Source organism: Phyllostomus hastatus, unplaced genomic scaffold (genome assembly GCF_019186645.2).
Source record: "Phyllostomus hastatus isolate PE091 unplaced genomic scaffold, TTU_PhHast_1.1 phas_contig_150, whole genome shotgun sequence".
NCBI lineage: Eukaryota > Metazoa > Chordata > Mammalia > Chiroptera > Phyllostomidae > Phyllostomus > Phyllostomus hastatus.
The window spans coordinates 20,654,145-20,676,680 of NW_025333611.1; the positions used below are offsets into that span (position 1 = coordinate 20,654,145).

Sequence of the window (22,536 nt, forward strand, 5' to 3'; positions counted from 1 at the left end):
CATCGCAAGGATTATATTTGGTCATGAGGTAGAAAGTGCTTTTTGAGACACACAATCCTATGCAAATGTGTTAGATAATGATTACTAATAACATTAGTAATGATCCTGGAAAGTCCTTGTAAGCAAGGAAGCATGTTTTTCCAGGATTGGCCACAAGAGGGCACTCTCTCCCTGGCGCAAGCCTTGTCCCTGTTGCCACTGTCCCAAGCGGCCACTCTCTCAGGAGGGATCTGGTGCAGGCCTTCCTCACTGCCTGAAGAACCCAGGCCCAGTCCTGTGGATCTGTCCCTGGACTTGTCACGGGAGTGGGGGGAGGGTGCCAGTTCCTTCTCCCCACAAGACGGAGCATTTAGGGATGTGTTTGAAACTGTTAATTACTTAAGGGCTGCGCTGAGAAATGGTCTCCACACTAAAATTTTGCAAGGGCAGTGCAGACGTGCACACTAGTGTGTGTGAAGGAGTCTGTCCTCACAGCGCTACCCTCGCGGGACCTCGGGCTCCTCAGCTGTGAAGTGCAGGCTCACAGGCCTTCCTCTGAGCTGGTTCTGGGGTGCAAAGGAGAGATGTGGGGAGCCCCTGTGCCTCCCATTATCATTGTGTAAGAGGTTGTCAGATTTATTATTTTTTTTCTTGAAACTTAGATGGTCACGCCTAAAGTGGGGTGCTTGTGTTTCAAATGGCCCCGTGCATTGGCCATTATGCCTATGGTTCTGCTAAAGTCCAGAGCTCACTCTGAACCCTAACACCCATGCGGGGTGTGATTGCAGACCCTTTCTTATTTAACCTGGCTGGTCACACCTTGGGGACGAAAGCTGAGCAGCTGTGGGCCAGGCCCCGAGTGCTTCTCAGCTCTTGTCTTGGTCCCACCCTAGTGGGCCTTACCTCCTTCTTCTAATACCCCCAGTCCCCCCCCACCCCCCAGCAGTGGGGCATCCCCAGCCGTGTCACGGCAGCTTCCTGGGGCTTCCGACTGACTTCCGCAGTGTGGGTCCTGAAGTGTGGGGGAACGTGAAGTGTGGGGGAACGTGAAGGCACCCGTGGGCCATCTTAGGGGGCTGTGTTATGGGCTGAGCAGTGACTGTGTGTGGAGACAGGGTCTTGAAGGAGGTAACTAGGGTGGAATGAGGTTATCAGTGTGGGGCCTAACCCAACGTGACCGGCGTCCTCAGGAGAAGGGGTCAGGACGCAGACAGGAGCAGAGCGAAGACCCAGGGAAAAGACAGCCCCTCTACCAGGCAAAGAGAGTGACCTCAGGAGAAATCAACCTGAGATGCCGTCGCCGTCCCCTTCCAGCCTCCAGGACTCTGAGAAAGGAGCGCTCTCCCTCTTCCCCCAGAGCTGCCCAGTCTGTGCTCCTTTGTGATTAGCCCAACAAACTGCAGATGGGCCGTCGGATTCTTCCCTGCCTCCTCCCCACCCCACGCCGTGTTCCCAGGAAGAAACAGGACGCAAGTCAAGGGCCCAGCACTTTATTGTAGTCACAGAACACAGAGACACCACGTGTTTGACCCTTTCCCCCAGAGGAAGTCCTGGAGAGGCAGCCCTGCCCCCCAGGCCGGTGGGAGGGAGGGGGCAAGGGCGGCTGGAAAGTATAAACACAGACTTGATTTGATTCCAGCTTCGTGAGTGAGTTTAGCACACTGTCTGGAAAAATGTAGGTAGTCAGCGAGTGGAAGATATTATTATTATTGTTGTCATTATTAGGACCAAGGCACATTTCCTCATGGTCAGGCTAGCTCCAGGCTCTGTGGATGAGGCCTGTTAAGAAGACAGCTTGAGACACGTGTGGGAGCCCCCTGGGAATACGGGGTTGCGCCCCGAAGTGAGTATTCTGGGGCCCCAGCACCCACTGTCTCTACCAACCCCATGGCAAGCACCAGGAAGAGCTTGCAGAAAGTTCTAGTTTGGCACCTGGGCCACACTCAGTCTTTGGCATTCGGTCATTAGCATGCCCTAGTTCTGTTCAGAAAGAGTCTTCTTATTTCAGCCTTGTAGTTTTTACTTTTGGCGAAGGCATTGTCATGGGCTACTGCACTTAGAATGTATCCTGGCTCTCCCTGTTGCTCTCAGGGAGACCTTGGGCCATTCACTCCACCTCTCTGAGTCTCATCAATGACCCTGACCTTCAAGGAGCTATGAGGAGAAGCCAGGGTGTGGAAGTAAAGGGAACTGTACGAGGAGGCATCACTGGTAATGAGATGATGGATGGTGCTGAACCTTCCACTGGCTCAAAGGTGATTGGGGCACAGGGAGTCTCAGCCCGCGTGCGTGTGCGCGCATGCGCACGTGTGTGCGTGCAGGCAGGGTGTGTGTAGAGAGCCGTGCCCCTGGAGTGGGTAGAGGCAGGTATCCCCTCAAGGGGGTGCTTCGAGCTTCCTCTGCTCTACCTTGAAACAAATTTTCATTTTTCTATGGCTGCATTCCAAACTGAAGTAAGACAGGGTTTTTAGTTTACTGAACTGATTTCATAAGCTTTACAATAAATTTGTGTGCATTTATGAGTTTATCAATCATGTAGATAGGATGCTGTGGCCCCTACCATGTGGCATGCTGGGAAGCGGGGCGAGAGTCGGTGGAGACGGGAAGAACCCGGTGCTTCCTGGTGTGCTTGTCCAGCCCCGGCCCAGCCGAGAGCTGGGACTAATTTCCCACGAGGGCGACAGTGGTGAAGCTCCCACATCCAGCCTCTCAGGGATGTTATGAAATGGACAAAATGGAAAGAAAAGCAACTTAAAGGTCAACGCAGTCCCCAAGCCCTCTTACCTCCAGTGCACGGCCGGCCAGTTGACCCGCGAGTGGTGCTTGCGCCGAGCCCCACGGGGACAGCTCCGGGGTGGGAGGAGGCGGATCCAGCTGTGAAACCATGACCTCAAGAACAGTATTTCCAGGAATCCCCATCTTAGCATCCAAGGGATTCCTGGGAAAACTGGACCGTGAGGACAAGGTGAGCGCGCGGCCTTCAGCACCAGGGCCCTGGCACGTCCCTATGGGCCGGCTGGAATTTTCTTCTGCGCGCAGCCCGTCTGCAGAAGCCAGCGTGGGCGTGCGCGGATCGCAGGATGTGGCTCCAGGAGGCGTAGTGACTGGAACTTCAAGTGCCCTGGAGGGTACTTTCCGGGTGGTCAAAGGCTACCTCCTTGAGCAGCGACCAGCCGCAACCCTGCCCCCTTTCCCGCAACAGCCATGAGTTGTGCGCATTCCTGAGTCTCCAGCCACAGGGAGGGTTTCACTCTAAACCCATGAGGCCCATCTGGGGCCTGGGCTCTGCTGGGCAGCTTCCTTGCTGGTGGCCTGCAGCAGCGAGGCACTTAACCTCGACTTTCTTCAGTTGTGAAGTGGGATAGAGCAGGGGCTGCTGGACTGGGGGAGATACATATACCCTGGGGGAGGGGAGGGGAGGGAGGGGAGGGGAGGAAGAAGGCGGTCAATAGGATCGAGGGAAAGTTTCTGGGTCTGTCTTTGCTAAACGTGACCCAACGTGTAAGGGTAAGAGCAGAGCAGGAGTTATTATGTTCACCAGCTGGTCCCCTGTCCCCAGCAGTGGGCAGGGATACAGATCTGAAAGCAGGGAGATTAGGCTACAACCTTGACCCAACACAATGTGTGTGACCTTGGGCAAGTTACTTAACTGAGCCTCAGTTTTCTCGTTAGTAAATGGGTCAATAACATTGCCACCTTCCAAGCTTGCTGGGAGGGCACATAAAACTGTGCTTAGCCCAGGGATTATCCTTGGTTGCTCCTTGCTTGTCTGAAGCCCCTAAGAGACATCAGACATGTGAGACGAGTGGACTGGGTCAGGCTGTAGCCTGCATCGAGGTAGGAGCTCTTCGGGTGAAGAGGATTGAAAGATTTGGTGCAAGCCACAAACGATGAGTGGGTTTCAGTGCCGAGTCACTCACAGGACTTCGTGTTGAGAAGCGTTCGGGAGCTGCGTGGAAGCGCTTCAGGGACAGACCCCTGAGCAGATGAGCAGTGCCTGCCCGGGGGCAGAGGCAGGGTGCCTGCCAGGCACCCCCCGGAAGGCTCCAGCACCACATCTGACAGGTGGACAGGCCACAGCACCCGGAGGACTCAGGACTTGCCCAGACTCACGAAGCATGGGTGATGTGGGTCGGATCTGAGCCTGGAAACTTCCTCAGCACAAGCAGCTGACAGCACGGAGAGTGGAAACATCCCGTCCTTCTTGGTGCCCCCCCCCACCCCCGCTCCCCACTTAGCACTTCCAGGAGGAGGTGGCAGAACAATTTCTCCCTTCCTGAGCTACAGTGCTTCATCTCAGACTCCCAACTGACCAGAGATGCAGCACTGCACCTCAGGCTGGGGGACAGGGTGCCTGGCCGCGGCAGCAGGGAGTCCGGCCTCCACGGGAGAGGGGCAGGGGAGGGGCCTGGGCTCCACCGCCTGCCCCGCCTGTGTGCCCCACCCTCCACCAGGCATTGGAGCCCTCTGGGACCAAGCCTCGACTCCCCTTTCATTTTATTTTTCAAAGAGCTTTGTGGCAAGAAGGTCCCCTCATCCCTTTAGAGTGCACAATGAAATGGGATTTTAATACATTCACAGGGTTGAGCCACCATCGCCACCGTCAATTTTAAGATATTTCCTCCCTCCAAAGAGAGACCTGCCACCGCGTCACCCCTCCCGTCCCGTCAGCCCCAGCCCTGGGCCGGCCGCATCCTGTCTCCAGAGCGGCCAGTTCTGCACATTTCAGTAAATGGAGTCTTCCAACAGGCTGACGCCACTCCCCTCCCCCTGCTCTGTGTCTCCCAGCCAAACAGCACCGTCATGGAATTTGATATTTTATACAATCGAATATCTGCCGTGGCCTCCTACCGTGTCTCCCTGCCTCTACTACCCCGAACACCAGATTTCCCACCCATCCTTCCCTGACACCCTCCCAGAGTGATTTCTCAACATGCCAATAGGGTCCTGTGGCTCCCCTCCTTAATTCCTGAAAGGGCTCCCGCTGCCCTCGGGCTGGATTCTGAAACCCTCACCAAAGGCCTCAGCACCTGCCCCATTTGGCCACTGCTGGCCTCTTCCTCTCGGACACTCCTCCAGGGAGGCCACACCCGCCGCCTCTGGCTCCCGGGGGCTGCGCTGCTCCCCTGCCGGTCTCCTCTTCATGGGTTTGGTGTCTGCTCAACGGCCGCTTCCTCGGGGATGCGCCTCTTGGCCTTCTGGGGTGTCAGGATACCCTGGTCAGGTCCTCAAACACCCTGTGCCCTTTTTCTAACCCTTTATCACTGTGGTCTCGTTTAAGCCCACTTCCACTCATGGGCCGCACAGCCCACCCTTGAGGGAAGGGGCCTTGTCAACGGCACTCCCACCGAAAGCAGGTCCGGGCAGCGCAGACCCCCCCAAAGCACTGATGGATGGTCGGATGGCTTTCCTCTCTCTCACTAGTGCCCAGGCTGTTTGCACATGGCTCTGACTGGGCTGCACCCCCAGTTCCCTGAGGACAGCACCTACATCTTATTCATTTGGGGGTGTCCCTGGGCCTTGCTGAGGCCTTTGTACGTGCTGACGGGCCCAGGGAATGCATGCCATTTGGTGAGTGAGGGCCCTGTAGGTGATCCCTTTTCCTCTCCAGATCTGGCTTGGGTGAGGACATCCGAGTGGGCTGGCAGAGCCCCCTGCACTCCTCCTGTGCTGCCCCACGATCTCAGGGCTCCCCAAGAGCACCCTCCTGCTTTTCTGGTTGCCCACTGTGGTGGCCTGGGTGTCAGATGACATACATTGTCAGGGATGTCTAAAGGGAGAAAGGGGGTGGACAACCCTTCCTCGGGGCTGGGAGTGAGCAAGAAAAACACAACCTTAAAACTTAAAGTGTGTCCGATGCTTCTAGCAGGACTCTGAACTCAGGCCCCTACGTGAAGAGTATTTCCCCTGCTTTACCGCTAGGGGCAGGTCAGTCCCGTTGGCCCCCTGAGGCAAAGTACTGCCTGCCTCTAACACGGGACTCTTCCCGCGGGAGCTCCTTCCAGACTGCGTTTGGCTGGGGAGGGATTCCAACATCAGGATGAGCCTCGGGAGGCCTGGGCGGCCCATAGCCCGCGTACTCCTCTCTCAGACGCCCCTGCCAGTCCTGCGGGAGAAGACGCTTGCCCCACTCACGTGGAGGTTTCAGTGAAGAGTCAGGAAGGGTTGTTCCAAAAAAGTGGTCATCTGTTCCCAGGAACCAGGCCAATAAGGTCAGCCCTGCCTTCTGTGGTGCTCAATTTTTCCCCAAAGCCCTTTCCCCAAAACCGCCTTCGACCTCCCGGGGGCGCTGCAGGGAGCGAGCGGTCTGGCGGAGCGTCTGTGGCCTCGGCACTGCCTAACCTCGGAAGACAGTGGCTCGAGTCCGCCCACTAGCTCCTTGCAGTCCTGTCTCCCAGTGTGGACAAAGCCTCAGCTGGGTGTTCGCTCGTCTCTGACACTTTTCTGGCTCCTGCTCATCGGCCTCGGCCCCGGGGCCTGGCCGGCCAAGGGGCCAGCGCGAGAGAAGTGACTCTTTCACCCCACTGCCTGAGTTCTTCCTCCTCTCCTAATCAGGGCCCGCTTTCCAGTTTCCCTCTGCAGAACTCTTGACAGTGAGGTATGAACAATATTCATCTTAAAATTTAAAATACGATTGTCTGCAGATCTGGCAAAAATTTTAAAAAAGGGCATCTGAGCGACTGCAGCCTGGGGAACCCTGCCCAGCTGTGAGACCGGCAGAACAACAGGCAGATGCGGCAGGCCTTCAAGGTGAGCTCCTTGCCTCAGCGAGGAGGACCGGGATGGGGAGGAGCCAGCCCAGCCGGAACTGAGTGTTGGGGTGGGGGGGGGGGCGAGCCGAGGGCTATTTCCAGCACATCCCTGGTCCCACTGGACTCAGAACGTCGCAGCGAGAGTAGCAGCTCTCCTGGGTGCAGGAACAGGAAGTGGACGGGGTAGCCCCATGGTCCTGCGGAGTCACTCTGACGCAGGGACAGGGCTGCAGGCACAGCCTCTGCTCAGGGGAGGGGTTCACCTCCATTTCCTCCGTGGCTACGGGCTGCCCGTTCTGTTCCTTTGTATCTAGGAAAAGCACTCTGGCGCGGCCGCGCTGAGAACAGTCATTTAATGAGGGTTTTAATTGTGCTGATTCCTGTGCATCCCCAAGGCTCCGTGGGAAGGGAATGTTCCGGGGGCAGGGAGCTGGGACTCCTAACTCAGAACAACCAGCCCCAGGGCCCTCATTTTAAACTCTAAGCTCAGCATCTTCTCCCCTGGCCAGTTTCCGATCCTTTGCGTTTGGGGTCTAAACCTTGTACCTGTTCGTTCTGCAAACCGAGTTTGCCTTCTACATGCCGAGGACAAGACGGGAATAACCTCGGTGGGATCCTTGCCCTGGAGGAGTGCACTCAGCCAGAAGTGGAAGGACAATGCCCCCAGCAAGGCAATCAGGGGCAGACCTGGGTGGCATGTGAGAGCCTGAGAAAGGACCGCCAAGGGCTTAGAGGACATAGAGGTTCCCGCCCCTGGGGGAAACTGGGAGGGCTTCCTGGAGGAGGAGGTGCTGTGGTGGGCTAGGAGGACCTGGCTGTCTAGTGCCTGGAACTCTTCCCTTGAGGCTTGTGTACCTGCCTGGCAGGCAGACAGCACTGGCCCTGACCCCTGGTCTCCTTCAAAAGAGACCTCGCTGAGAAGGAGCTTTGTCCCACAAGAGGCTCCTTCTCGCTCTGGGTCCCTAGTCAGGAGGCAGGGGCCACTTGGGAAACTCAGGTTCTCTCACTAGCTGGCTCAGTCCTTTGTCACAGGTGCATCTCCTCCCTGCGGTTCTGTTTCCCCTTCTGTCAAAGGAGGCAGCTGAGTAGGTGACCTCAGCCTCTTACCTGGTGTCAGCTGTGGGCAGGCTGGGGGGCCGCTCCCAGAGGATGAGCCCTTTCCTCCTCTCTGCTCCCCACAGTCTTCAGGAAACGTCGCCCAGCCTGGGGGAACCTCTGTCTTCTGTCGGGAAGCTCCAGGGAGGCTGGGAAGGAGAAAATAAACAGTGGCTGCCTGGGTTTTCTCGCCTGCCTGCCGGAGCCAGGAGGCCTCCCTGGCTCCTTCCCTTATATGGCCAGGCCGCTCTGGGCTGGGAGCCTGTGCTGGCTCCCCCACCCTCCCCACCAGCGAGGGCCAGGGGCCACCGCTGGTCACCTGGGGCCCTGAGGCTGCAGGGGCCAGGGCAGGGCTGAGGGTGGAGGGTGGTGCCCAGGATGTGTCCCCACAGTCACTTGTACGATCTGCCCCCTGTGACCTCTGGGCTGCATGTGGTGGCCCAGGTGGGGAGAGTTTTATTGGGACAAGGGATGGAGAGAAAGGAACCCATCCACCTGGTCCTGGCTTCACCTCCAGCTCACGGTGTGACCCTGGCCGTGGCTTTCCTAAACCTGCCTCCGTGCCTCTGTGCCGGATGAGGGTGTGGAAAACCCTCACTAACCCTCCCAGCCAGCCCCTTTAGGTGGCAGCTGTGCTGTCCCTCTTTCACTGAAGGGAAAACGGGCTTGGAGAGGCTGAGTGGACCACAGCTATTTAGCAAAAAGGGAGCAAGGCTGGATTTGAACTTGGGGCTATCTGACTCCTCTGGGCTCTGGGCTCTGGATGGGAGGATTGCTAAGGCTGCTCTTGGTAGCAACATGCAACTACTTGTGTGCACCACAGGGAAAAGGGATCCTCCTGTAGTGACGCCCCTGGAAGACCAGGGAGGCCCCAGTGCCCAGCACCCAGCGCAGAGGACACTGCTCCGTTAAGCAATGGGGGCCGAGGCTTATCTTCGGGTCCCTAACCACCCTGCCCCGCCCTGCCCAGGGCCTGGTGCAAAGTGGGCTCAGGAAGGGAGAGCTGTGGAACCACTGATTGAATGACGCTCAGGAGCCACATCTGTGCTGTGGGCACAGCCCCCTAACTGCCAGGCACACTTTGGGGAGTAAAGAAGACAAGGGTGAGAAAGCACCGAGATGCCGCCTTTACAATGGCATTTTCTCTCTGCGCACAAGCTCCTCCTTCCCTCTGAGTCTCATCCCCCAGGCCATTGCTTCCTGAGCTGGCCAGTCCCTGCTCAGCTCAGCTGTGGGAGCAAGATGAGGGTGGTTCTGGTCAGGGCCCGGGCTCCGGCTTCAGAGACCGTGGGAGAAGCTGTGGGAGGGGAGGGTGAGAGGGGAGGTGGGGGTGGGTTGCTGGGAACAGCTCAGAAATGAGCCTCACACGAGCACTAACATCCTGTGTGCTCTTAAGCCAGCCCTGGAGCCTCCCTCAGCCCATCCATCATCGTGGCATCCTTTCGGACCCCGGCCGTCTTCCGGGGGCCTGGGGATGGGTGGAGGGGGGCTGCGGGCTGGCTGTCAGCATGGCCGAGACGCCGCAGCTGGCAGCTCTGCAGGCCTGCTCAGTGTCTGAGCAGGACAGTCGAGGGAGGAGGCGCCTGTGGCCCTCCTAATCCAATTTGTTTAGACGCAGTCTCGGGGGCTCGCTGGCTCGGGAGAGAGGGCCGGGTGTGTGAGACGTGCTGGGCTGCACGTTTGCACACACGTGTGAGGCGTGTGGAGGCAAACAGGTGTGCTGCGTTATGTAAGCCAGGCCTGGGCCTGTCACCCGTCCCCGGAGTGTTGGCTCCTGGCCTCCTCTGCTCGCCTCCAAGCCTCCCTCCACTTTCTCCATTGTCCTGAGGTTTGGTGCCAGAACACCCGTCTGCAGCGGGCTGTCTGTGCCACTCTAAGTTAGCTCCTTCGCCTCCCCGGGCCTCAGTGTGTCCACCTGTCTGAGGGAGCTGGTACACCACCCTGCCTGCTCCGTGCACAGGGTGCTGAAAACTGGCAAGCATGGGGAGAACAGGATGGATGGTAAAAACGACTGCCGCGGTTTTGCAGTGGTCACCGGGGCATACACCCGACCTCACAGGCCCTGTCAGAGCCCAGTGCGCTGGTTCTGTCGTCACTGGGTTCCCTCGCCCATGTCTACATGTTCCCAGAGTCCGACCCTGCTGTGCCTTTCCTGGGAAGACAGGCAACATCTCCCCTCCCCCCAGTCCCGCCTCCTCCGCAGCACGCAGGCTCCGCGCTGCTTGTTTGGAGGCAGAGTGGGTATTGGGCCCCTGGCTGTTTGTTCCTCCGTTGGTCTCACTTGTTTTCTCCTGCAGTCCGGACCCAACAGCCCCAAACAGCCTACCCCTCACCAATCAGTAGGGGCCTTTCGTCAGCTCTTCCCCCACTGAGACCTGGTTTCTTGGCCATTCTGAGGGCTGGGGTGAGGGGAGTGCCCTGAGGGATTGGGGCTGCCACGGGGGCACCGTCTGAGTGGGGTGAGGGGCGGGGTGGGTGGGCGCTGGAGGCCCGCAGCGGGAAGCACTCACAGCTGCACTTCCAGGCCCCGTGGCCTGCCCTCCTCTGGGCCTTGGGAGGCCCCTGCTGGGGCACTTGCTCCTTCACCATCAGGGCAGTAGGGATGGCGCCTGCCGGACCGTGTCGTGTCCTTTCCTGAAAGGGACAAAGGTACCACCTGTCAGCAGATGCTGGGGTGCCCTGTGGCCTTTGGGGGTTCTGACCGGCTGCCAGGCTCCGAGCGGTTGAGGGTGGATCTGGGTTGCTGCTGAGCCCTTGGAAGTGTCCAGCTGAACCTGCTGAGAGTTTCCAGGCCTCCAAGAGCCTGCTTCTCAGGCCCCAGGCAGCCATTGTTCCCACTTTGCCCGCCTGGCTTTCAAAAGGGGTCTCCTGAGCAGCTCCAAGCTCCAGGAGATGGAGGCATCCCCCCCCGCCCCACCCCACTCCAAGCACAGCCAGGCCCCGTCAGTGAAAGAATGGGGCTAATGGAAATTTCCCAGAGGCCCCTCAGACCCCACCTCCGGCCTCACACACTGGAAAAGAGCCATTTAGGGGTAGATCAAAACTTGGGGTTAACACAGTGGCCAAGACTGAAGGGACAGCCCTGGGCCACCTGTGACCACTTCCAGCTGCACATGGTTTGCAGCCTGCACAAAATTCCCTCCCGTGACTCCAGGACACTCACAACCACCACTGGAGGCAGAAATAACTTCCCTGCTTACTGATCTTCAAAGAAGCTCCACCATGTGCCCAGGGCCATCTGCTGGCAAGTGCCAGAGGCCAGCCTGAACCCAGGCTGTTCATGCTCAATCCAGCTGTCTCCTGAACTCGGGCAGTGGCCGGCTCGGTGGACACCAAACCAGGCTCACATCACCATGGTCATTGCAGAGGCCCTAATGCCCTTTCCTGGCCTTGCTCGTTTCCAAGAAACATGAGGGGCTGGGGCTAGGACTGGGCCACATCTGCCAGCCAGATGGCGCCACTGTGGGAGAGCTGAGGCGAGGGCTCCGGGCAGATGCGAGGACCCACATATTCTTTCCCGAGGGGCTTCCTTGGCCACAGTGACCTTCCCTGGCTCCCCGATGCGAGTGCACATACCAGTGCTGATGTGCTTCCTGGGCTCCAGGGCCCTAGGGTTTCCACTGTGTTTGGAAAGAAGAGAAAAGACCCAGGCCCCGGAGCTGGGCTGCCCTGCAGTGGAGTCTCGCCCTAACACTCACCAGCTGCATGATCTTAGAGCTCAAGGGGTCACCTCTCTGAGCCTTGTCTTCCGACCTCACAGTTATGGAAGTAGAATGTCAAGTGCAAGCACAGTGGCTGGTGCACAGTAAGCCCACAATAAATGGCTGACAACACCACTCCGTGCACAGGGACGGGGAGAGGTGAGAAGGATGGGGCAAAGGCCCACAGTGGCACCCGGAGAGGACATGGAGGCTTTTGTGGGAGCCACCGTGTAGGGCCTGTTCCGTGTCTGCTCTGCGTGTGGCTTCTCGGGGCTTTCTGTTCCCAGAGTGCCCTCCCATCCCCTTGACGCCCCAGCCGAGTTCACCAGCCTCACACGCTCCCCACTTCCTCCCCAGGGAAGGTCACTGCCTGGGGACTTCTGAGCAAGCCCTGGGAATGCAGCTCGAGGTGGAAGCAAGAGTGATGAGGGGAAGAGAGGGGAAGAGAGGGGCCAGACCTGCCTGAGCCCTTCAGGCAGGCCCTGCTTGAAGTAGCCGGGACTCTGGGAGAGTAAGAACCAGTATCCCTATGACCCTGACCTTCAGGGAGAACAAAAACTGGGAAAGCAGTGACGGTGATGCTAGCTACCGCCCATCAGGCTTACCCTGCGTGATGAAGCAACAGCTAACACACTGGGAGCTACAGTTAACTCCCCAGACACTTTCATACTCGCACAGCTCTTTGTTCTGCGTTGGTCTTCTCACCTTCTCCTTACAATCACCTGTGAGTCAGGTGCCACTTTTATTCCCTGTTACAGATGAGGACGCTGAGGCTCCTGGAGGTTACAGCGCTCCTTCAGGGTCTCACGGCACCTAAGTGTCAGGGTCGGGAGTTGCCCCAGGTGGCCCACCGTGCATTTTCACGGCTCCCATGTATGACCAGACAGTTTGTGGTGTTATTTTGACAGAGTGACAACCTGAGTCGGCATCTCTCGGCACTTTGTCAGGTGTGTGTGAGTCTGTACTCGGAGGGGGTTGTGAGCAGAGAAAGCGGAGGCCACGCCGGCCCTGGCAAGGGCTGTATGTGTCCAGGAGTGAGGGGCTGTCTCGTTCTCATTGTTGTTATGCCTCTTTCCCACAGAATCTCTCCCTTGCACGTTGTCTGTTTGCTTAAAAAACAAAACCCCACGATAAAGGAGTTAGTTCTCCCTTCTGTCCTGTCCACTTTGCAAAGATCTGGGGGCTCCAGGGTCCCCACTGGCTGGGCCTGAGTGATGCGTCTGGATAACACAAATGTTGGTTTCTCTGGGAACGTGTTGGGTGGGAAGAGCAGTAGCTTCAGCCCAGCCCCCTGCAGATGTGCTGTGTGATGGTAGATAAGTGTCTTCCCCTCTCTGGGCCTCATCCTGATGGTGGGAGAGGATGGGACTCTAGGTGTCCAGAGTCCTCCCAGGGTCAAATATGGGGGGAAGGTTGACCCCACCTCATCCCCCTGCTATGAATGGCCCCCATAGATCTGCTTGGTAAGAGAGAGAGGGACAGACAGACAGACACGGGGCAGTACATGTTGAGGCCAGAGCTCTCCTAGCTGCCTTTTACTCCTTTTGCCCCCATCCCACCCTGCTGCTCAGTGCAAAGCAGCCCGAGTGACCTGGACCAGCAGGACTTGATGTCTCTGAGCATTCCTGCTGGTTTCATGCTGTTGTTCAGAAGAGGAGACTGAGGCATGGAGAGAGGAAGCATGGAGCTGAAGGCGATGCTGTCTGTCGGAGGCCCCGCTGGGACTGGCCCCTTCTACTCCCTGAGGGATCCTAACAGCTCAGATCTTAGCAGAGGGGCCCCGCAGGAAGGAGGGAGAGAGGAGAGCCTTTAAGTTCCTTTGGCTTTGAACGTGGAATAATCATGACTTCCTTTTCCAAATATCTTTTGGCCCTTCCCAGAACCAGATGGCGGATGTTTGGAATTTATGTTGTAAATAGTGTTTAAGAAGGGAGTGGGGGTGCAGATATGTTTCTTTCCCCAACCACCAAAAACAAGGTCCAAGGGAGGGAACGGAGGAGGGGAGGGGACTCTGAGGAGATCTGGGCAGAAGGGAGAAGCAAGGGGGAAAGAAGAGAGAGGACAAAGGAAGGGAGGCTGATGGAGCGACAGAGCAAGACAGAGAGACAGAGAGAGGAAGACAAAGGGAAGGAAGAGAGAAGGTGGGCGAGGGCAACGGGGAGGGGGCTGCCTGGTGCAGGCTCCATCTTGAGTTCAGGAGCAAACCCTTGAGTTTTCTATAAATAGCTTAGCCTTTCCCCCAGCGAGGCTGGCAGCAGGGACCGAGAGAGGCACACTTGCCCTTTTATGGTACGAAAATTCCAGATCTTCAAGGGGGAGCTGGGCCTGAGCCTGTAGTTCTGGGTAAAACCCAGCCCTGGGGTCTGGGGTGGGACAGGGCTGGGTGAGGGTTGTGACTTGGTAGGACTTCCTGGCCTGGGTGGCCTCACCCTTTGTGAAGAAAGGGCTGAGGCAGCAATACTAACGCCTCAGTGTTGGGGTGGAGGGACTCCTAGAGACATCTGGTCTACCCCATTTTTCAGCTTGATAGGAAAAGAAACTGAGTCCCTGAGAGCAGAAAGGATTGTAGGCTCCCCATGTAGAGGCTTGAGGTGTCAAGGTAAACCAGTGCCCAGGTCCATTATTCCGGGCGGCAGGGTGGGCAGTAGAGAGAGCCCTGGTCTGGACTTCAGGGGACCCTATGCATGGTTTGCTGTGTGACCTTGAGCCATCTGCCAAACCTCTCTGGTCTCAGATTCCCTGACTGGGGTGATCTTAAGGGCCTTCTCAGCTTTTTGCCTCTCTGGGAATTCCAAAGCTGGAGAGCAAAGCTTGGGCATAGAGGATGCTGCTTCCAGGCAGGGAGGGATCTGCAGCCTGTGGCGTTCTTGCTGTGCCTGGCCTCCTTCCTATCCCGAGACAAAAGCTAAGATGGACCGAGACAGAGAGAGAGGAGGTCCTACCGGAGACTGGGATAGATCATGGATGGAATCTCTGTCCAAGCTGTTTGGGTCCAGGCCCTCACTGGATACACTGAGGCCAGAGAGGACCTTATGTTCAAGATCATGCTCAAGGTCACATAGAGAGTTGGGGCAGAGCCAGGAGTAGAACCAAGGCTTTTCCCTCCCAGCCTCAGGCTCCTTCGTCCACAGGAAGCCTCCCATCTGCAGCAGTTGGCAACTGGGGGAACCATCTCTGGCCAGGAAAAGGGCCTTCCTGGACAGAGCAGCCAGAACTCAAGATGTCTTCATCTTCTGACTCCCTCCTAAAGAGAGTTATGTCCTGGCAGGTCACCAATCTCTCCTCTGTCCCCCTCCCTTAGCTGCAAAGACAATACCATGGTCCCGTCTGAGGAGAAGGGAGGAAAGGCGAAGAAGGACGCACAGCTCTGGCAGGGTGGTGGTGTTGGTCATGGGCTCTGCATCTACAACACCAGCTGTGGCCTTGAAGGTGCTCTTGACAGGACTTTCCGCTCTACCAGGACTGTGGCACTCTGAGTTTAGGACTCAACACCAAGAAAATGTATTAAGCCTGCACCAGGTTCACGGGGGTGAATGAGAAGGATTGAGTCCTACACTGCTGCTTCGCAGTCGGCTGAGTGCCCAGGGTCCCTGGTAGCCCTAGTCCTGAGACCCTCTGTCAATTCTGGGAACCTGGGCTGTCTCTCTGTCTCCAGCTGGAACCCAGAGCTCAGGTAGCTCTGGTCTTGAGTGTCCAAGAATGCCTGATGGCCAGATCCACGTGCATGCCCACTGCCCAGGACCCTGCCCAGGACCGCGCCCAGGCCTGCCCTGGCTATCCCCCTGACTTTGCCCTTCCCTCTACCCTGTCCCACACAGCTGCCCACCTTCCCAGGCCCTGCCTGGTCTGCCCCCTTGTATGCCCTGCACCCCCTCTCTCCACACTTGGTCTTTTTTGTGATTCAGTTCAAAAGAGGAGGATTGAGGGACAGGAAAGAAAAGGGACAAAAATAAAGCATCTTGTTCTAAGCTTCCCTGTGACCTTCCTGGAATTTCCATGTAAACTCTCTGGGGCGTGTGAACAGGGCTCTCAGGGACCCTGGTCCCCTCTGCCTCATTCCTGCTGGGTGGAAGGCCATCAGCTGAATGGTCCCCAGGGACCCAGCCTTACAGCCAGGCTCCAGGTCTCCCTGGCGTTCCCTGGGAAGGGCAGGAGACAGCAGTGGGGTGAAAGGAAGTGGGGTCCCTAGAGGCCCCCTGTGTGCAGCCAGGGCAGATGCCTCGCTGGGAATCTGACATCCAGGCAGCAGCGTAGCTCAGCCCCGTATGACTGTCCCAAGGCATCTAGGGCTGTGATGTGAAGTCCCCGTCTGGTGGTGGGAAAGGCCTGAAGCCCAACCTCCTCTAATGCTTGACTTCTCTCTAAGGTCTCTACAATGTCTGCTGAGCTTGCATACCTCTGGCGATGGGGAGCTCACTGCTTCCCAATCACCTACCTCTCTTTGGATAGACTCCTGGAGATTCCTTCCTAACATCCTGCTGACACCTGCCTCTCTTTGGTTGTGTGCCCTGTCCTTTGGGGGTACAAAGAACAAGTTTCTGTTCCCCCAAAAGCTCTTCAGGTGGTGATGCAACCCGTGGGCTCCTGACCCCACCCTAAGGCCTCCTGTTCCACTATGTGACATCTCAGAGTCACCAATGCCCAGGTCTTTGCCCCACAGTGCAGCTCTTGGCCTGATGGTGCTTTGGGGAAGGGGACATACAGGCTAAAGGAAGGGACTCTCTCCCAGAGACAGATGCCAACCCCCCCCGCCAACCAAAACAAACCAGTCCCACCTTCTGAATTCTGGCCATCCAAGCCACTTCACGACCAAGCATGTCCCACCTTGCCCTCCTTGGATCTCACGGAGTTTCTAGACCTACCCCAGGTTTCACCCAAATGGGCTCCTCTCCTGAAAATGTCTTTCCAGTCCTGCCTCCATATCTTTGAACATAGAGCTCTCCACCTGGAATGCCTTCTCCTTTCTTCTCTGTTGATCCAAACTGTGCCCCTGGACAGGGGGGCCAGTTGGTTGAGCATCATCCCACAAACCAGAAGGTCACTGGTTCGATTCCCTGGTCAGAACACATGCCTGGCTTGCAGGTTTGGTCCTTGGAGCATGCACAAAAAGCAACCAACCGATGTTTCTCTCTCACATTGATGTTTTTCATCCTTCCTTTCTCCCTTCCTTCCCCTTTTTCTAAAATTAAAAAAAAAAAAAAAAAACCCACCAGCCCTGGCTGGTGTGGCTCAGTGGATTGAGTGTCAGCCTGAGAATGAAAGGATTGCTGGTTCGATTCCCAGTCAGGACACATGCCTGGGTTGTGGTCCAGGTCCCCAGAAGGGAGCACGAAAGAAGCAATGACACATTGATGTTTTTCTCCCTCTCTTTCTCCTTCCCTTCCCCTCTCTAAAAAAAAATAAAAATAAAAAATAAATATTTCTTAAAATAAATAAATAAATAAAATTTCTTTAAAAAAACCAAAACACCAAAGTGTGCCCCCTGCTACTCCAACCACCCCTGCCCCAGGTGTTTCCTCCCTGAGAGCCTGCGCATCCACTGCAGTACACAGGGTAACCTGAACTGTCCCCTTTTTACTCCAAATCATGCAGCAGCGCAGCCTGGAGAGCCCGAGGGTCGGAGGAGCAGGAGCATACCTGAGGGTGCTGGCCGCAGAGCGAGGACCAGAGTCTTAGCCTATTTCTCTCCTTTCCCCCCATCTTGTTCTGCTTCTCCCAGCAAATGCTCTCAGACTCCACGGGGCTGTGGGGCCACACGCCTGCAGTCTGGGTGGCTATGGGCAGACTGACCAGTGGCCTACGAGCTCGGCAGTCCAGCTGGGGCCATGCCACCCTGAGGGGCAGCCTCCCTCTGGACACTTCACCCTGCCCCTGCTTCCCTGCAGCGGTGGGAGGAGGACGGTGTGGGGCACCCGCTAGTGGCGGCTGAGCACCGTCCTTGTGGAGCCTGTGGAGTCTGTGTGTTTTCCAGTTTTGGGGCTTCTCCCCCTCCTTCCGACCATGGCTTGGGTCTTTGACGGTCTTTGAGGAGGGGGCCCGAGGTTTGTGGCTGATGTGGGCTCCTGGGGAGGAGCCAGGGTGAGGCTGCTCCTCCCAGCCTTGGCCTAGCCGACTGCCCTTTCCTCAAAGCTCCATGGGCCGTGTGGGGCAAAGGGCAGCCCAGACTGCTGAGGCCCCTGGGCACTCAGCCGCACTAAGGGCTGCACAGTGGGCAGAAGGATCATTTCGCCAGGGTCCATTTTTGCCCCTGAACAGGCCTGAGGGGTGGGACCTGGGCTGTGGGGTGGGAGCTCTGTCCATCCCGTTATCACAACAGGGGAGCACCAGGCTCCAACAGCCTCTGCCCAGACGTTGCCCCTATTAGGCAGGGCAGAACCAGGACTAGTTCTTGCTCATGGGTGGTGTTAGAGGGTAAGCACATGTTTTCTGGAGTGAGCCAGACCTGAGATGGAGCCCAAGCTTGGCCTCTTAGAAGCTGTGTGACTTTTGGCAAATGACTAAACCTCTCTGAGCCTCTAAGTTTTCAGAGGGATAATGATTCTTACCTCAGACATGTGGGCAGAATTGATATGTGCTACTTGTTTTTTTTTTAAGCTTCTATAGAGAGAGAGGGGAAGGGAGGGAAAAAGCGAAGGAGAGAAGCATCAATGTGTGATTGCCTCTCATGCACCCTCTACTAGAGACCTGGCCCACAACCCAGACATGTGCCCTGACTGGGAATCGAACCAGTGACCCTTTGGTTCACAGGCCCACCCTCAGTCTACTGAGCTATACTAGCCAGAGGCCAACTGCTATTTTTTAAGCAGTTTATCCCCTCCCCAGGTGGAAAGGAGAATTGGAGCTCAGTACAGTTCACTCCCTGCCCCACCAAGAAGCTGCCTTTAATATTCACATTTTTGCAACTACTTTTTATTGAGAACTTACTCTGTGTCAGTCACTGTTTTGAGGGCTGTATGAGGTTTCACTCATTTAATCAGACAGCTAAATAACCTAACGAGACAGGTGTGTTTATCCCGTCCAAGGTCACACAGTTGCTACGAGGCGGATCTGTGACTCAAACCCAGGCAGCCTGACTTCCCTCTGACCCTGCAACGGGCCTCCTGCCGCACCTTAGCCCCACCCTAGCAGTGCTCTGCTCCCTGCCTGCTCACCTCCTCACCTGGGCACGGGGGTTCACCCCACATCTGAAGCCCCCCGGCTCCGGAGTCGGCCTCCGTTTCCTCACCCGAACAAAAACGGGCCTGCGTGAAGCGGTCTCCACGGGCCACGGGAGCGGGTGGTTCCTGCTGTCTGTCTATTCAGGCATGTTTTGAATTGGAGAAAAGGTTTCTGGTGGCGAAGCACTGCCACCAACAAGCCTCTTTTGCAAGAGGGAAAGGGGCTGGCTCGGAAGTGTGTGGCGAAGCCCCGTGGGGCCTGTCTAGACAGGCCTGTAGGAGGTGGCAGCCACTGTGGGCTCTTTTCCCCAAATTCCTGCACAGCGTCCCGCAGGCGACCTCTGACTGGACCGTGGCCACTGCATGCTGCCGGGCTACGGGCGGGGCCGCTGGGCGGTGCCCACTGCCACCTCCATGCCTGCAGGGCACTCACTCTGCAGCTTGGTCCACACACAGGGCACTCTCTAGAGACCCAGGTGGACAGGGCTGGGGCGGAGTTTTTGTTTCTTCCTTACATTCTTCACATGCAGATTTGATGGGCATAAAATGAAGTGCTTTACACACACACTTCAAGAAATCTGACCATGTCAGATTGTCAGGGAGGGGCTGCGCCCACACTGCCGGAGGCTGTGTGACTCGGCTCAGCCACTTTGGAAAGCGACACGCTGCTCCTCTACAAGGTCGCCGGGTGTGCACCCCAGAACCCGGTCATTCCCCTCTAGGCCTGAACCCCGAGAAACTGCGGCTCATGGGCACTAGGAGATGTGAACAAAAATAACTGTCATAACGTTGATCAGAAAGAGGCTTTATCACAATTCTTTGTGCAACTCCACTGCCCTGAGGCCCGGGGGACTGTTTAGCTGGAAAATTGCAATAGAGGCGGGTCCAGGCACAGCCCACAGGTGAGGACCTCAGGGACCCTCTCCCAGGGACCCTCTCCCAGGCCCCTCCAGGCTCACACAGTCAGTGGTGCCACTGGGTCTGGAACTTTCTATTCCTTAGGGCTACGCGTGTCAGCTCTTCCCCAGAACTGGCCAGGCAGGGAAAGGGCTGACTCTGCTCAGAGAGCTGCCTTGTGGCTCCTAGGGACCGGTGACAAGCAGTCTCTCTCCGGTCCTGGGGAAGTGGCAGGGTGGAAGGCTGGGCGGTCCCCTTGGAACTAGAAGACCTGGGTTCAAGCTCCTGCACAGCCACTCCCCTAGCCTCTGGGGGTGGGGGTGGCATTCCTCCTCACTGCTCTCAGCTGGGCCTTGGGGGGCAGGTGAGAGTGCGTGTTTTGAAGCTGAAGAGTGGGTCCCAACCCATTCTGCCACTTTCTAGTTGTGCTACCTGGTGTAAGCCCCAGGGGTCTTCTTCCCTATAAACTGGGGATGGTGTAATGATGCTGACTCCTGCCTCATGGTCATCCTGGGAGGATTAAACGATAATGCAAGAGGTTCAGCCCAGCACCCGGCACCCGGAAAATCCACCAGACATATCCATTGGTGCATTGCGGATGCCAGGAAGCTCCAGGGTGAGGTGGCCCAGGGGCAAGGCAGGAGGTGGGAGACCCATGCAGAGAGAGCATCTGGGGCAGCCAGATCACATACAGTGTCCAGGCTTCACCATCCACGAGCTGTGTGACCTTAGGCAAGCTCCTTAACCTATCTGTGTCTCTATCTCCTCCTCTGTACAACGGGAGAAGGATAATAATTGCACCTACTTCACCGGGCTGTTGTGAGAATTAGACAGATTAGTCCATATTCAGGCCTTAGGTGGTGCTGGACCATCAGCATCGCATCCCATTTCCCTGTCCCTACCACCTCGGGGAGGCCTGGGCTGGGCAGGGAGAATGGCTCTGCTCCAGCTCTGCTGGCAGCTCTCTGGGCGACCTAGACCAGGGCTCTCTTTCTGTGCATTCAGTTGCCTCAGCCTTGTTTGCGGGGGTCCCTAGTTGCTTGATGGCACAGCATTCTCAAAACTCCACAGGCGTGGGAATCACTCAGGGAGCTCACAGCACAGATGCCTGGGCCCCATCCTGGATTACCTGTCAGCAGGTGAGTGTGCAGTGGTTTGCACACCACGCTTTGGGGCACATGGCCCAAGCAATGCCCTGTTGAGGGTCAGAGATAGCAAGTGACTTGCCCAGGGTCACTTGTCTAGTAAGTGAACAAGCCAGAACTGGACCCAGGCAATTGGATTCCAGAGTCCCCTTTTGGCCATGATGGCCTTGGGCCCGTCCATCAGAGGATGCTGGGCAGGCTGACACTGGAAGACTAGGTGTGGCCAGAGCTTGCTCAGAAGAGTGATGCGGCCTGCTTGTCTCCCAGTCCCGGCCTCAGACCCCTGCCTCTTCCTAGGCCTGCCCCAACGATGCCCATCTCAAATCTCCTGCCCTCCTCTGATTCCCACGCCTACCACGTCACCCCCTGGAGTTCTCTGCTGTCTCTTCTGTCCCCACCCCACGCTGCTGTCCTCACCCAGAGATCAGCACCTTCCCCGCCAGAGGCTGCCGGGGGCGACGCCTGCATCAGATCCCCTTCAGCTCCCTTTCCTCACTCGAGGCTCAACCTCCAAAAACTCGCACAGGCTACGGGCACCTGCTTGGACTCCACGCCAGCAGCCCAAGGGCAGGCTCACCTCAGGGACACCGGGGACAACCTCCCAACACTCGCTGCATTTTAGGCTTGAATGGGGCTCAGATGCCACATTCTGTGTGGACACTTGGTTGTCCAACAGCTTCAAGGTACCAAGAAAAAACTGTAGGTCAGAGAGCATAGGGCACCTGCCCAAGGCCACAGGGCCGGGCAATGGGAGGCAGAGCTGGGGCTGAAGCCCGAGCCCCGTCCCTCAGCCGTCGTGCCCGTCCCACAGCCGAGCAGCCAGCCCCTTGGCCTTCCCGCCTGTCTGCCGGTTTGCCAGAGCCCAAGCTGATAAGGGCTTCTCTTCCAGCTTTGCTTCTTGAAGCCATTATTGGAAAACAGTTTTCCTTGCCAGGAGCCCCCAGCTCCGGGAACTGTGAAATCAAACCTCAGAGAACACGGAAGGAGCGCTGTCTACAGAGAAGCCGGGGAGACGGGCCCGGACTTGGTCACAGCAGGGCAGCTCAGGCTGGCAAGACGCTGACGCTGCCCACTTGCTCTGCTCCCACCCCCACTTCGTCTCAGCCGCAAGAAGTCCTCGGAGCCAGCGGGACTGAGGACTCTGCCCATCTGGCCAGTGCGGGAAGGGTGCTTAGAGATCAAGTTCAGCCCCTGTGCAGATGGGGAGACTGAGGCTCAGAGAGGCGGAAGGCACAGAGCGGGGTTAGCAGGAGAACAAGGACCAGACCTCTGACACAATGTCTCCCCTAGATGCCACGAGCCCCCGCCCCCTTTCGTACACCCCAAGTCTACCATTGGTTCTTACCTCTCCTGTGTCTGGTCCAGGTGAGGCTCCTTGTGGCCTGAGATGGGGGCCAGCCCACCTGGGGGATTCTGGGGGGATGTCACTGCTTCCCAACTAACTAGACTGGGACTCTGGTGCCCCTCACTGCCACCGGGGCGTTTTCAAATGGCCGGCACCGGACCCCCCTCCTCTTAGCCCCTTGCTTGCTGCTCTCCGGCCACAGAGGCCCCTCCGCCTTTTACTTTATATGAGCTGAAGGAGCAAGCCCAGTGTCGGGGTGAGGCGGGTGCGGAGTCCTCCCGGGGGCCCCCCATTGGCCCAGGCGCCTGCCACGTGACCGCCTCGCCTTGACCTGCCCCCGGTGCTGAATGTTGCTTTTACCCCCTAAGGAAGGAGTGGTTGACAATTTTCATATTTCTTCTAAATTTGGAGATTTCAGACAATGCTGGGAGGCTTGGCTCCAGCTGCCAGAGGCCCATGTGGAAG

The 22,536-nt window shown here is 57.3% G+C and overlaps 1 long non-coding RNA gene across 1 annotated transcript; it reads right to left on the reverse strand.

The window, feature by feature from the left end:
* Positions 1 to 4,324: 4,324 nt before the first annotated feature.
* On the reverse strand, positions 4,325 to 22,258 carry LOC123811117. The gene is made up of 4 exons (XR_006784354.1): positions 22,072 to 22,258; positions 10,337 to 10,460; positions 7,839 to 7,975; positions 4,325 to 5,177 (listed from the first exon to the last, which is right to left on the reverse strand). It is a non-coding gene; the product is annotated as an uncharacterized LOC123811117 (long non-coding RNA).
* Positions 22,259 to 22,536: the final 278 nt, after the last annotated feature.